The 13,582-nt window shown below is 56.7% G+C and overlaps 1 pseudogene; it reads right to left on the bottom strand.

Annotated features, from left to right (window-relative positions):
• Positions 1–12,648: 12,648 nt before the first annotated feature.
• Positions 12,649–13,582, bottom strand: part of LOC136118527 (acireductone dioxygenase pseudogene) — a 59,510-nt pseudogene continuing 58,576 nt past the window's right edge.

The raw sequence follows: 13,582 nt of genomic DNA, 5'->3' as shown, positions 1-13,582 counted from the left end.
GAAAAAACACATCTGAAGAAAACATCTAATCCAGAAACGAAGGACAGATTTCACATAAGCAGGTCATAAGGTCCTCACATAGCTACCAGAGATGGGCTCCACATTTAGTGCTGAGCCTCCCAGTGGTCAAAGAGAAAACGGAAATCAGGTTACCTTGTCCTCATTATTCAAGAGGAAGAACACATACCAGCCTTTCTGGAGAAGCCAAGCTTTTTACCTGGTTGCTAATGGTGAAGGAAGCCCTTCGGTAGGACTTCCTAAGCACATATACTGGGACATCCCACCAGCAAACAGGAATGACAGAGTTTCCAAGGCTGTTCCCCTCCTGATGAGGGAGGGTAGTATCACAAGGTACCAGTGCAGGAACCTACAGGGAACCTGAAGCTAGGTGGCTTGTCACTCTATGACCAGAGCCGAAACAGGGACTGCACTGGGAGTTCACAGGGCAAAGTCCAGCCTAATGTCCGGAACCTGAACTCTGTTACTGAAACCACATAGGGCAGCTGTGGTCTGGAGAAGTTAAGGCCTCTCTTTGAACACTTAAGTCCAGAATCACACTAGACTCCAGGTCTTTTGCCTCAAATTCCCAACTCCTCACCACTTCCTATCAGCACTCTATATACTGGGAGGCCCAAGGAAAGTTTCCAGCACTAACCCCCTACTTTCCCCAACCAGAAAGTTTCCCAACACGTAATTAGGGCCCAGCTACGTTGCTTGTACTTTGTGCTGATGAGCTGGTCAGCCTTCTGGAACGAGCAAACTGACCATTTTGCATTCTGGTCCGGGAAGAACCGCCCCCCCAAAAGAGACCCCTCCCGTTGGCCACCACAGGAAGGTGTTGGGTAAACATGTTGCAGATATTAACTCCCTGGGTGCCCACGATGATCCTGTGAGGTAGGAACTGCTGCTATCTCCAGGTTACAAATGAAGAAACTGAAGCTCAGAGTCATTAAGCAATGTACACAAAGGCTGGCCCAGGAGGTCTCCTCCCTGGACTCCTGGTCTGCAAACTGCAAGATGCAGCAAAAGCACCTGGAAGATCTAAACTCTAGATCCACGACCTGACCCTGGAGACTCTGACGCTGCTGGCTTGGGATGGAGCCTGAGAACATGCAATTTTATGAGCTCCCAGGGGATTCTGAAGTTGGAGGCCCAAGGAGCACACTTTGAGAAGCACCGTGTAGGTAGGTCCTTTGTAGGGCAGTGTGGACGTCATCTCACCGAACTGTAGTTTTCTCATATGCATCATGGGGATAATGAAAATAAAACCCCCAGCAGGCTCACAAGGAGTCAGTTAGACCAGGGCAAATGGCTACCACAGTCCCTCCTCATCTTTTGCAGCCCTCCAGGCTCCTGACAGCAAGGCTGGCTCACATATGCCCATGCTTATCTGCCTACAGAGGAGGGGCATTTCTACCCAGGCGGGTCCCGTAAGTCTGGGCAGGAGGCTGCTCTTGGAATCTGTCCAGATACAGAAATGCCAAAGGTCAGAGATAAGCTTCAGTCCAGGTGGCAGCTCAGACTCACTCAGGCCTTGGGGGGGGGTGGGGAGACTTGCCAAGGGTCATGCAGGCAGAGCACAGCCAGGTTGGAGGGCCAGCCAGGGCGCCAGCTGCCCAGCCCTGGTCCAGCCCAGCCCTCCGAAGAAGCCAGCTGCTCAAGAGGCCCCCACACCTCCTCCAGTCACACTGGGAGTCCAGTCAATGAAACGGCCAAGGGACAGAAAACGCCTGGGAGAAACGGGCGAGGGGCCCCTCACACCACGCACTCCCATCCTGGGGATGCTGCCTCTTCACCCCTCTGCCCTGAGTCTCTCAGACTCAAAGCCATGGTGTCCTGAAGGCCTGGCCCTCCACAATCCCTCTTGCCCTGTGGACTTCACCAGGGCCGGTCAGTGGGGCTGGCTTACCACCTGGGAGTCTCAGTGCGACACAGATTAGAAGCACAGAGACCTGGGTTCAAATCCTGCCTCTGTCACTTACTGTCAGTTTGCTACCAGGACAAGCCACTTAACATCTTGGAGCCTCAATTTCCTTATCTGTAAAATGAGGATAATACCACCTCGCCTCATAGGATTGTTACAAAAAGAAATGAGATTATATATGTAAATTATAACATACATAATAATAACCCACATTTACTGGGAGCTTTACTCAAAACAACTTCGCACACGTTATCCCAGTGTTGGCACAGTATCTGGCACACGATCAACACTTGAGTGGATCAAAAACAAAACCAAAAAGCCCTGCAGGAAAATCCAGCCCAGCGAGAGCTGCCAGAGAAACAGGGTTGCTTTGAAGAGCTGGGCCTCCCTGTTCCTCATGGCTAACAAACTCGTCCTGGGCCATTCTAACCTAGGCCTGCGTCTGGTCACACGAGGGGCTCACGGCCAAGCAGAGAGCAACAGCTCAGACACGGGCCGGTGTCACGGGCCCATGCGGTGTGTGAGAGGTGGTCCCTGCTCGGCGGTGTTCTGAGTGGGGTTCCTGCCTCAGCTTGCCCATGTGTGTGTTTGTGTGCGTGTACACCTTACCACAGGGCTTGTCCATGCTTGTGTGTTCGCTCTGGGGTACTATCTGCAGAGGCGACTAAAAGGAGGTGTTTGTGCACTCAGCTCCGTGAGTGCTGGCCCACCTCGGGGTCAGTCTTAGTGTCCACCCTGCTCTCTGTGTGGAAAGAGAGTGTCTTGTGCGGTCTCCTGGGCTACCTGTGCTGCTCAGACATCCTCCACACCCTCTACCCAGCGGGCTAGTCCAGTGCAGAGAAAGCCGGGCTGCCTGAAGCCATGGCCAGTTCTCCCAGGTGGGATGAAGCCGTCCCATCTAGCCTGGGCAGGCCTGAGCCAGTGGCTTCTCCAGGGCTCCAAGAAGGCAGGATGGCGGTAGGCCTGGGGCTGTCCCACCTCAAGGCCTTGAGCCCTCTCCACCCTGGGCCTCGCCCGCCCTCACCCTCTGAGAGGGTCAGAGCTACCTGCAGAGCCCCACTCCCACACCCTCAGGGCCTGGGCTCTCAGCAGGAAGTGATGCAGGAACAACTCAGCCCCCAGCCTCATCTAGAGATTCTCCCCTGGCCTGTGACTCAGCCGGAAGCTTGGAGCTCTCTGGGGTGAGATGGGAACAGGGCTCAGCACCATCCCCACCCCGGGCAGTCCCCATCCTGCCAACCAGGCACTGCAGCAGGGCCGTGACTCAGAGCCCCGCCCCACCTTTCCCTCCACTGTGGCTCCGGGGGCACCACAGCTGACGCTGACCTGGCCTTAACAGCCCGCCGCCCACAGGCCCCAGCAGGACTAGGCCAGAAGATACCAGCTTCCCCGCGGAGTCAGGGCCTGGAAGGTGTCCCCAGCGGGAACAGGGGTGGGGCATGGTGGGCAGCTAGCTGCCCCTCGGCTTGAATCACAGGGTCCCCAGAGAGGGGTCTGGGCCCTGGACAAATCCCTGAGAGCCTCCCAAGGCTCTGTTGGAGCACCTCTTCCCCAGGGAGTCACACAGGACCCTAGGACCCACTTGCGCCAGCAGAAGCACCACCTCCAGGACAGAAGCGCTGACTCAGCAGTGAACTAGGGCAAGGCAGCCATCCACCTGGATGCCGCCGACCTGTTTGCGCGTCCTCCTTCCCCACCGCCCAGTGTCAGGGCAGGGCGGCCAGACAGGCTGAAAGCGGCACACCAAACTGCTGTCAACAGGCCAATGCCAGGGTAGAGACCCCAGCCAGGCAAGGGTCACTCTTGATAGGGGAAGGGGACTGTGTGCCACAAGTGCTCCCCATGGACTGAGGTAACCAAGAAAGGCAAGAAGTCAAGGGAACCCAGCCTAGAAACGTCCTGTGTTCCTGGGGCACGCACGCTCGGGACAGCCCGCTTCCCAGCTGGCTGCTGCTACCACCCCAGGTGAGCTGGCCAAGTGCTCCTGCCAGAATCACCCGGTGGCCCCCACCCCTCACAGACACTCCCCTTGTGTCCATCTGGACAACAGAGTCTTAACCCAGGACCTGTCATGAGCCGCCATCACCTTGGAAGCCTGATCCCCACCCGCCCACCAAGGACTAAGGTCAGCTCCTCCGGCCCTCTGCCCCGGGGCTGGCCATCCCCTCTCTCCTGAAGCCTCTACCCCCATCCTCCTCCTCTCAGAGGCCCCCCTTTTCTAAGGAAACTGGGGCCATCAGGCATAAACAACCCCAACTTCCCATCCTCCATCTCCTCAGAGACTGAATCCTGTGTCATCAGCCTCTGCCTCTCAAAGAATTTTATTTTCCCTCGATATCTATCCTAGAAATGTGTGTGCCTCCCTCCTCCCTCCTCAGCCAAACTCCTGAGGAGAAGAGCCACCCAGCGCCATCTCCGTCCCTTACCTCCCACTCACTCCCTGCCTGGGGATCAGGCCTGAACCAGGCCCATACTCGCCAGGGCCCAGACATCGCCTCGCTGCCAAACCCCAGACGCCGAGGGGCACGGCCTGGCGGGGGTCCCCTCTCCTCTGGGGGTCTGCCACACTGGTCTCAAGGGTCGCCTGACGTCTCCTTCACACTCCCCCGAGGCCTCCATCCCTCCAGGAGCTGATGCGCTGTAGCACTTACTCAGCACTTTAACTGGGCTGGTGCATGTACTTCTGGCCAGGTTGTCAGGTAGGAATTACCATCTGCTTTTTTCGGGCGAGAGAACCGAGGCACACGTGAAATGACTTGCCCTCAGTTACCCAGTTAGGAAGAGCGGTGGAGCTGGGATTTGAACCTGGGTCACCAGCTCCAGAGTCTGTATTATTAATCACCTTCAGCCTCTCCAGGCCTCGCTCTTGAATGTTCTTGTTCACTGGGGTCGGCCCTTGGCCCTCGGGCCACACATCCATGCCCATCGCTTCAATGTCCTGGATGCTGGCAACTCCCAAATCTCTTCATCCTCCAGTATGCAGGTTGTCCTCCAGTATGCCATACCCCACTATGCAGGAGACCCTCCACGGGCACCTCCTCCACTGCCCCCTTCCAGACCACTCCTCGGCTTGGGATCTTGCATCTTTGGGTGGCACAGCTCAGCGGGCTGGAAACCTGTGAGTCACACTTTCTACCTCCCTCTCCCTCACCGTGGACATCTAATCCATGCTCAAAACCTGCCAAGACTCCCTCCTCAGTACTGTCCAAATCTATTCCCCTCACCATCCCCGCTACCTTGGGCCTGAACCGGGCCACTGCCCTCTCTCACCCGAGCCACTGCAGCACCCTCCCATCTGGCCTCTGCCCCCAGCCCAGGTGCTACACTGAGGTCAGAGGGCTCTCTGGGGACTGTCACGGTCCCGTGTCCCTATGTCCCAGCCCCTAACTCGCCAGCCCTTGCCACATCCCCCTCCCATTTCAAAGGAGTGAACTTTGACTCAAGGTCCTATTTCTCCTCGCCAGTCTTTGCCCAGGCAGTCTCCCTGCCCAGAATGCTCTTCCTTTTGACTAACTCCTACTCATCCTTTGAGACTCAGCTCGGTATCACCTCCTCCAGGAGGCCTTCCTGAATCCCCAGCTGGGTGAGAGCCCCTTCCCTGTGCACCCATCATTTCCTGTTCACACCTCTCGCAGTGCACTGGCCACGTTATTTGACAATGATGGGCCTCAGATGCCTGTCTCCCTCACCAAGCTTTGAACCTTGAGGATCAAAACTGTCTTATCATTTGCAGCTCATATTTGTATCATCTGGCCAGGGGAGTTCCAAGGAGTTGTTCAATAAACATTTGTTGATTGAATGAATGACCAAGAGTGTCCCAAGTCCCAATTCAGGGTGCTCTGGTCCAGGGACAGACACCAGATTCAAAGGGGGCAGTCCAGAGGTCCTGAAGCCTCACGATCGCGAGAGTGTGTCTGAGAAGCATGGCCCCTGCCCTGTCCCCTCCCCAGAGCTCAGTCCCGGAATCCCGGGGTCTAGATGGAAGTGTGACAGCTGAAAGTGCTGCAGGGAGACGGGAGAGGCCACAGGGACCGGAAAGGAGAGTCACAAGGTCTGTGTGTGAGTCCTGAGTATTATCACTGACCAGTTAGACAAGATACCTGCCATTTCTGGGAGGGAGCCCTCGCAGGGTTGCTGGGAAGACCAAATAAACACAGCATGTGGAAATGCCAAGCTTCCAGGGTTAGGGGGCCACCAACAATTAGGATTGGTCCTACCCATGCCGCCCACCCCACCCCCACTCCTCATCTTTGCTCTGAGTAAACCCCCAGCCCCTGGCCACCTCGGAAGCCCACTTGTACAGGGAAGGGGACAAGGGCAGGTGGGGGTGGAGCCTCCTACAGGCAGGAGCCCCTCTGAAGGGGTAGCTGCTGCTTCCTCGCAGACCATTTGCTACTCAATGCAATGAGGGCTCAGCCTCATCAGGTCTTCAGAAGAACTGGAAACCTGGATTTTTACAGAAAATTTCCTGAGTTTTAAATATTGGTGACTAATTAAAATTTTTCTAAAACACTTGGATGCCAAACAAAATATATCTCCATGCTGGCTCTGGCCTGTTGCTCCCCCCCGTTTGCAAACGTCTGTCTGCCCCAGTCTCTGGTGCACCGCGCTCCTGGCCAAGTCTGCCGGGTCTGCCCTATTTCCGACCATGGCTGTGCCATCAGGGCCTTAGCTGGATCCCTTGTCCCATCCAAGGAGTGACCTCAATAGATTTCTTTACCAGATGGAAATACATAACCTATCAATTATTCAAAGGCTGAGCTGGGTCATTTCACTGCTTTTGTACATTTCACAGGTGAAGCAGGAGCCAGATGTTGTCATGGAAAGAATGTGATTCTTGAGGCAGAGAGCTTGTGGTCTAAGGCTTTGCCCTGAAACTTCTAGCTGCACGGCCCTGACAATATGAGTTCTCTTCTCAGAGCCTCGGGTCTCTCATTTGTATGAGATGAAACAATAGCACCTCCATACCCCAGGCCAGCACCCAGCACACATTGGGTGCTCCTTCCCGGGTGGTTTTCTTCCCTCTTCCAGTTAACACCTCTCTCAGAGGATGGGCAAGGGGAGGCTAAGAGGGAGGCAGCAAGTCAGTTCACTTGGCCCCTCTTTAGAATTAAAGATACGGGGCTTCCCTGGTGGCACAGTGGTTGGGAATCCACCTGCCAATGCAGGGGACACGGGTTCGAGCCCTGGTCCGGGAAGATCCCACATGCCGCAGAGCAACTAAGCCCATGAGCCACAAATGCTAAGCCCACGTGCCACAACTACTGAAGCCCGCACCCCTAGAGCCCATGCTCTGCAACAAGAGAAGCCACCGCAATGAGAAACCCGCGCACCACAACGAAAGAGTAGTGCCCGCTCACTACAACTAGAGAAAGCCTGCGCACAGCAATGAAGACCCGACACAGCCAAAAATAAATAAATAAAATTTAAAAAAGAATTGAAGATAAAATGAGAGGTTTCTGTCTACTGTCTATTATCCCCACTGAAACCCCCTCACCACAGGCCCCCCACCTCTCTGAACTCCACTAAGCTGTCAGGATGGGCTTCTCAGATGGACCCATGAGTGCAGACCAAACAAGTCCCATGGAGAACAGGTCAGGTCGCAGGCTTGCAAGGCAGAACTGTGTGACGTGGACAAGATACTTCTCTTCTCTGAACCTCAGCTACCTTAACTGTAAAATGGGGATAATTCCATCTACCATGTAAGTGGAAATAATATACTAAAAGCCTGGTGCCCACAGTAGCCCTATACCTGCTACCTTACCTTCTACCTTCTTCTAGGTGCTGGATGGTGGAACACAAACATAAGGACGCCAGCTGTGCCACCTAAGGGCTGGTTCCTGCCCCATAGTGGAGACGGTCACACAGGAGTGGTGGGTGGCTGAAGAGTGACCAGGGCGACCGCACAGGGCTCTACTTTCCATCCTGGACTTGGGGGAGCACTGCCAGGACAGGGAGGTCAGAATGCGAGGAAGAGGAGAGGCAGGGGTAGGGGTGGGGGTGCTGGCTAGGAAAAAGCAGCAGCAGGAGCTCCTGAGGTCAGGCCAGCCCAGATCATGAGAGTCTCACATACTCTCACTCCTCTTCCCCCTCGACCCACACGGAGGACCACATCAGAGGCCTCCGGTCCTGAGCACCCAGGGATGGGGGAGTGGGGCCACAGGCCCTAAGAAAGGGGACAAAGGAAGGTGTGACGGACATGACCTGAGTCCAGCTTTTTCTCCAGGCCCCGTGCCATCCTCTCTGTCTCCCCTGTCTAGGAGAGGAACGTGCAGGTGTATCCAGCTGTGCCCCAAAAGTTGTGCAAGCTCAGAGCTTTGCTGGGCTGGCACACAGGCATTTCAACACCCAGCTACATGTGGGTTATGAAGAGGGCAGAGTGGAGGCAACCACGGACACGGAGGAGGCAGAGGTGCGGTCCAGCCCCAGGCAGAGGAGGTTCTTGGGGCAGAGGAGGACTTTGAAAGAGCTGGACCAGGAGCACCTGAAAAGTGGACTAAATTAAGCAGGACCCCTGACGATGGCCTCCAGTCAGCCCTCGGGCGACTTGCTCGGTCTCCTACCCCAGGTTAGGGGGTGGGGTCTGCACCACTTCATTCCCTGGCCAGAAGGTCTTAGCACCTAGCAGAGGGCCTGTATACAGCCAGCACTCACCAGTATCTACCCAATTGATGCAAATAACCTCACCCAGCAAGGCGGGCAGGGAATTTCCACCACAAAGAAGAGTGGCCACTACCTTTTACTGGGGACGTAGCACCCGGGCCAAACACTTTACACACGTTATTTCACGTAATCCTCTCAGGACCCTGAGAGATGGATCCTGCTATTACTCCCAATGTGAAAATGGGCTTGGAGGAGGTGGACACTTGCCCCAGGTTGTGCGGTGAGCCGTCTGTTAGCACCACAGTTCCAGCTCTGCGCTGAAGGGCCCTGAAGATGCCAGCCCACGGGACAGAGCTGAAGACAAATGCTCATGTCAAGCTGAGGCCACATCAAGGAGGGAGGCCGGTAACCAGCCAGGAAAAGACTTCTAAAGTGGCTTGCGTGGGGCTTCTCAGGGCAGCCATGACCCTGGGTGCCCGCTCCAGGTCAGAGGACAAGCAGCTGATTCAGGCCAATGCGCTATTCTCTCTGCTCAATGGGGTTTTGTTGACTGCGGTTTGCAGGCCCAGGGATTTATATCCAGTCTACTTTGGAAACACTGTGTACAGAGTCTTCCAGCCAGGCACTTCTGGGGCAGGGGGTAATTAGTAACTCATTTTAATTGCCCAAATAAGGGGACCCGACATGACTACCATGAGCATAGCAGCAGGCTGTCTGGTTTCCGCCCGCACGGCCAGGCTGCAAGGCACGGCACGCCCAGGCCCACTGCTTCCACTCCGCGTCTCTCCTGCTCCTGACCACTGCGAGGCCTCTGTCCTGACTGCACAGTCTCCGATGCAACAGAACCAAAATTCCACACGCTTCTCTGAAGCGTCCCTTTCACAGAGATAAGAAACCTCCTAAGGCCACTGCTTGCCTAGCTGACCCTGGAGCCCCCAGTCCTCCTCCCACTCCTGTCCACTGGGTGAGACCACAAGTGGGGAACCCCCTCCTCATGGCCCCAGGAATCTGCTGCTGATCAACGGTAATGAGGGTTCCATACGAAGGACCTCAGATGCAAACTGGATGCTCTACTTCCAAGGATTTTGTTTTAAACCACAGACACAGGCCATGCTCCCTAGGCATCTGGGCCCCTGGAGAGCCTGGGTGGGAATTCAGTACAGGAGGGCAGGTGGCAGGAAGCGAGGTGTGTTCTCCATTCCACGCCTCTCTCCCTGTTCTGTGAGGGAGAGGCCTGGGGCTTCAAGCCCAGCATCCCATGGTCACCATGGGCTTGCCCGGTATGGGCACACTGCCAGGAACATCTGATGAGCCCCCAGGGATGAGGCAGGAAACTGCCTCGGCCATGCTCAGAGGGTGTGCCTGCTCAGTCACCGGGGATCCCCCTCTGGGGATCCCAGCCGGCTGGGAGGACCTGCATGTAGACGGAAGGGGGGCAGCGGGGATCAAGGTCCTGGAGGGAGGCCAGGGGGGCGAGCACTCTGGGTGCCGCGCAGTGCAGCTCAGCAAAGTGTGGATGCTCCCGAGTTCAGGGGCTGGGGTGCTGCTAAACGATGCCAGGGCTTTGGTGGAACTAGAAAAAGAAGTCCCCTCTGGGTAGTCCCAGTCTCAAGAAGAGAGCGGAAGGCCTTTTTCTCTAGGCTCCACAGCTTGGAAAGCAGAGTATAAACTGCATTTCAGGCCCTCCACCCCTCAACTGGGCACCTCTGTGCCATAAACAAAATGTGTGCATCTGTGGGTTCTCACAGGTGAGCCTGAGTGTCTTAGTCTTTTGGGGGGTTAGGATTTTAACATATGAATTTTGGGGGTACACAGACATCCAGACCATAGCACCACCTGACCTGTGCAAGGGGTGCTAGTGTGTGACAGTAGCCTGTACTACGGCCAGGCCATGGTGCTGAATACGTGGAAGCGGGCCAGGTTTCAGGGCAGTGGGTGGTAATGACCAAGTGTTCTAGCTGCTCTCAGGAAGCAGGTCCTCTCAGTTCCTCCGCACAGCTCCCCCTTCTGTCTTTCATTCACACTATGAGTGGTCCCCAGCCAGCTTCAGAGTTGGACACAATACCTGCTACAGTTGACATGGCCCTGTGAACCAGTCCAGCTTTCCCACAGCCAGAAGTAGAGTCCATCAGAGCCTTTGTTCCCCCCTCACCTCGCCTTCTTGCAGAGCTGAGAGGGTCTAAGGGTAAAGGGAGTGGTGGCCACAACAGAAAGAGTAGCGAGGCAGCAGGCCTGGGTCCGGATACACCTGTTATCTTCACTTACCCAGCTGGAGCACCCAAGGAGCTGTGGTCAAACTAACAAAACACAGCTCTGGGCAGGATATGCCAGAATGAAGCCTGTGCTTAACACATAGCAACGATGGTAGTTAACACTTATGAAGCGGGTTCTACGTATCAAGCCCTGCCCTAAGCACTTTTCAAACAGAAAATGATTTAACCGTCACAACTTTGAGGTGGGTGCCATCATTATCCCTATTTTACAGATGAGGAAATCAAGGCCCAGAGAGGTTAAGGAGCTTGCTCAAGGTCACAGGGTTACCTAGTGGCTGAGGCAGGATTTGAACCCAGGCCATCTTCTCAGTATTATCCTGCAATATTTCAGGTAGGGCTTTCCCTAGTGGCCCTGACTTAATTTAAGTACTGATTCTGCTACTCCTTCCTTTTGTAAATGAAATGCTTTTAGAAGTGGGATGCTGTAAAGAGAAGGAAGGCTGGTACAATTTTAGTCTGTAAACACTAATTTATTTTTATTTTATTTTATTTTTTTGCGGTACGCGGGCCTCTTACTGCTGTGGTCTCTCCAGACGCACAGGCTCAGCGGCCATGGCTCATGGGCCCAGCCGCTCCGCGGCATGTGGGATCTTCCCGGACCGGGGCACGAACCCACGTACCCTGCATTAGCAGGCAGACTCTCAATCACTGCGCCACCAGGGAAGCCCCCAACACTAATTTATAAATCCTTTATTCTAATTCATTCAGTGTGACAACCAACAAGTTAAAGGGCTTGGAGAAACATTATTGGGCATCTATATATGTTGCCTAGTAATACACCCGGTTTCATGAAATCTCTAAGATAGCCTTGCAAAATACCTATGACAGTGCCCATTTTACAGATGAGGAAACTGGGGCACAGGGAAAAGGGGCTCACTTGCCCAGTAGCAGAAATGGGACTGGAATCCAGGTCCCTCTGATTTCAAAGACTTGGAAAAGCAACGAGATGAAAGTGGCGGGGGGGGGGGGGGGGGGGGGGGGGGGGCGGTTGGTAAGGAGAGGGGAGAGTGGAGGGCTGGAAGGGAGGGGGCCAGAGAAGCAGACGTGAGCACCAGGCGAGGGACGTGGCCAATGAGGATGGTACTCCAGGGTGACTCTGAGAAGCAGTCCTTCCCAGGGCCTGGAAGTCTAGGAGCCCAGAGCTGCCCCCATCCCTAGTATGGTCGCTCCCAGGCCCTGGGGGGATCCCACCAAGCCTGCGCGGTGGGAGCGGGCTGCGCTGGCCCACCAGGATGAAGAGGCGGAGGGGAGAATGGGGCACCCGCCCCGCCGCGGTTCCCGAGTCCTGCTGCGACTTGCTGTAATACCAGACCCCAGTGTTTATGGGACGGCAACCAAGGCCCCCTCCACCCCGCGCCGCCCCTCGGGGGCGGGGGTGGGGGCACCGCGGCTGGCTCTGGTCAGCATCAAAGACAAGCAGATGGGCAGGCGGACCAGCGGGCAGCCAGCACCGGGGGTGGGGAACGAGGGGGGGCGCCACCGCCGAAAGGGTGCCCTACCAAGGGGCGAGCCGGGGCGACAGAGCGGGCGAGAGATCCCCTCCCTGTCCATTAAAAAGAATGGAAGAAAGGGGCCCGCGGCCCCACAGCTCCCCTCTCCTTTCCCTCCTTCCCAGGACCGTTCTGAAAGGAGGAGGGGTCCTAATGGACCCCAAGCCTCCGACAGACCCCCTCCCTCCCTCCCTCCTTTGTCACCACAACCTCCGCGCGAGGCACCTCTCCGGCCGCCTCCCCTTCCCCAGACCCCAGCCCGCGTCCCCCGCGGGGTCGCCCCAGCACTCACCCAGAGGCAGGCTGATCCGAGGGGCGAGCGCCCGAATCGGAGACGGCGGTAGCAGTAGCAGTAGCATCAGCAGCAGCAGAGCCGGCGGCGGCCGGCTCCCCCGGCCCATCGCGGCGCGCGGGACTCGGACAGCGAGGAGCGACTGCGTCCTCCGGGCTCCGGCTCAGGTGGCTCTATAGGACTCGCGGGCGGCGGCCCCACCGCGAAGTCCGGCCCGGGAGTCGGTCGCCGGGCCCCCGCCTCCGGACCTGGGGGCTGGAACCGGGTGGGAAATGGGGTCACGTGGGCTGCTGCGAACCCTGGCCCCTCCGCCCCCAGCGGCACCGCGGTCTTCCACTAGCTCAGTTCTGTCGAAGCTCGCCCGCGAGTGCGGGAGGGAGGGGCTGAAGGAGGAAGTTGGGCGGTTAGTCCAGCCTCTCCCTGCTCAGCTCGTGCCCGACCCACCCCTTCCCCCTTCCTCCTTCCTGGGCGCTGGAGGCTCAAGGGGCGCCAGCTGGGTGCACCTAGCTTGGTGCGCGTCCGGAGGGGGCCGAGCCCGGGGATCAGTACCAGCCGAGTCCGCGGGAGCGCGGGGGCACGGAGGAAAGCAGACCCCTAGTTCCCCGCCCCCACCTCGCAGACCCTCCCACAGCCGCCCCGGCCCCTTCCGGCTCCTCTAGGACCCTCAGCGCGTTCCTTTGGGAAAACGCTTGGGTCTCTACACTGCGCTCCTGTGTCTTCTCCCTTTATCCCTGCCGCGCCCCCCCGTCCCCCCACAATGCTCCTGGCACCCACTGTCCGTAACCAAGTGAACTCCGCCGAGCTGGTAGACTCCGGGGCTAGTTGCTTCTGCACCTAATTTCTGCACGGGTCATTCCACCTTAGGTCTTGTGTGTTCACTAGAGGCTTAACACTTAATCTAGGTACCCTGCGGGGTCATCCACGCTTGGAATTCTGTCCGCACGAAGCCAAACCTCGGATGGGGGGATCCGGGCAAGATTAGCTTAAGTGGGATAATAGG

This window comes from Phocoena phocoena, chromosome 2, assembly GCF_963924675.1.
Source record: "Phocoena phocoena chromosome 2, mPhoPho1.1, whole genome shotgun sequence".
Taxonomy (NCBI): domain Eukaryota; kingdom Metazoa; phylum Chordata; class Mammalia; order Artiodactyla; family Phocoenidae; genus Phocoena; species Phocoena phocoena.
The sequence above is the reverse complement of the archived record's forward strand: the minus strand, read 5'-3'. Positions and strand labels throughout refer to the sequence as shown.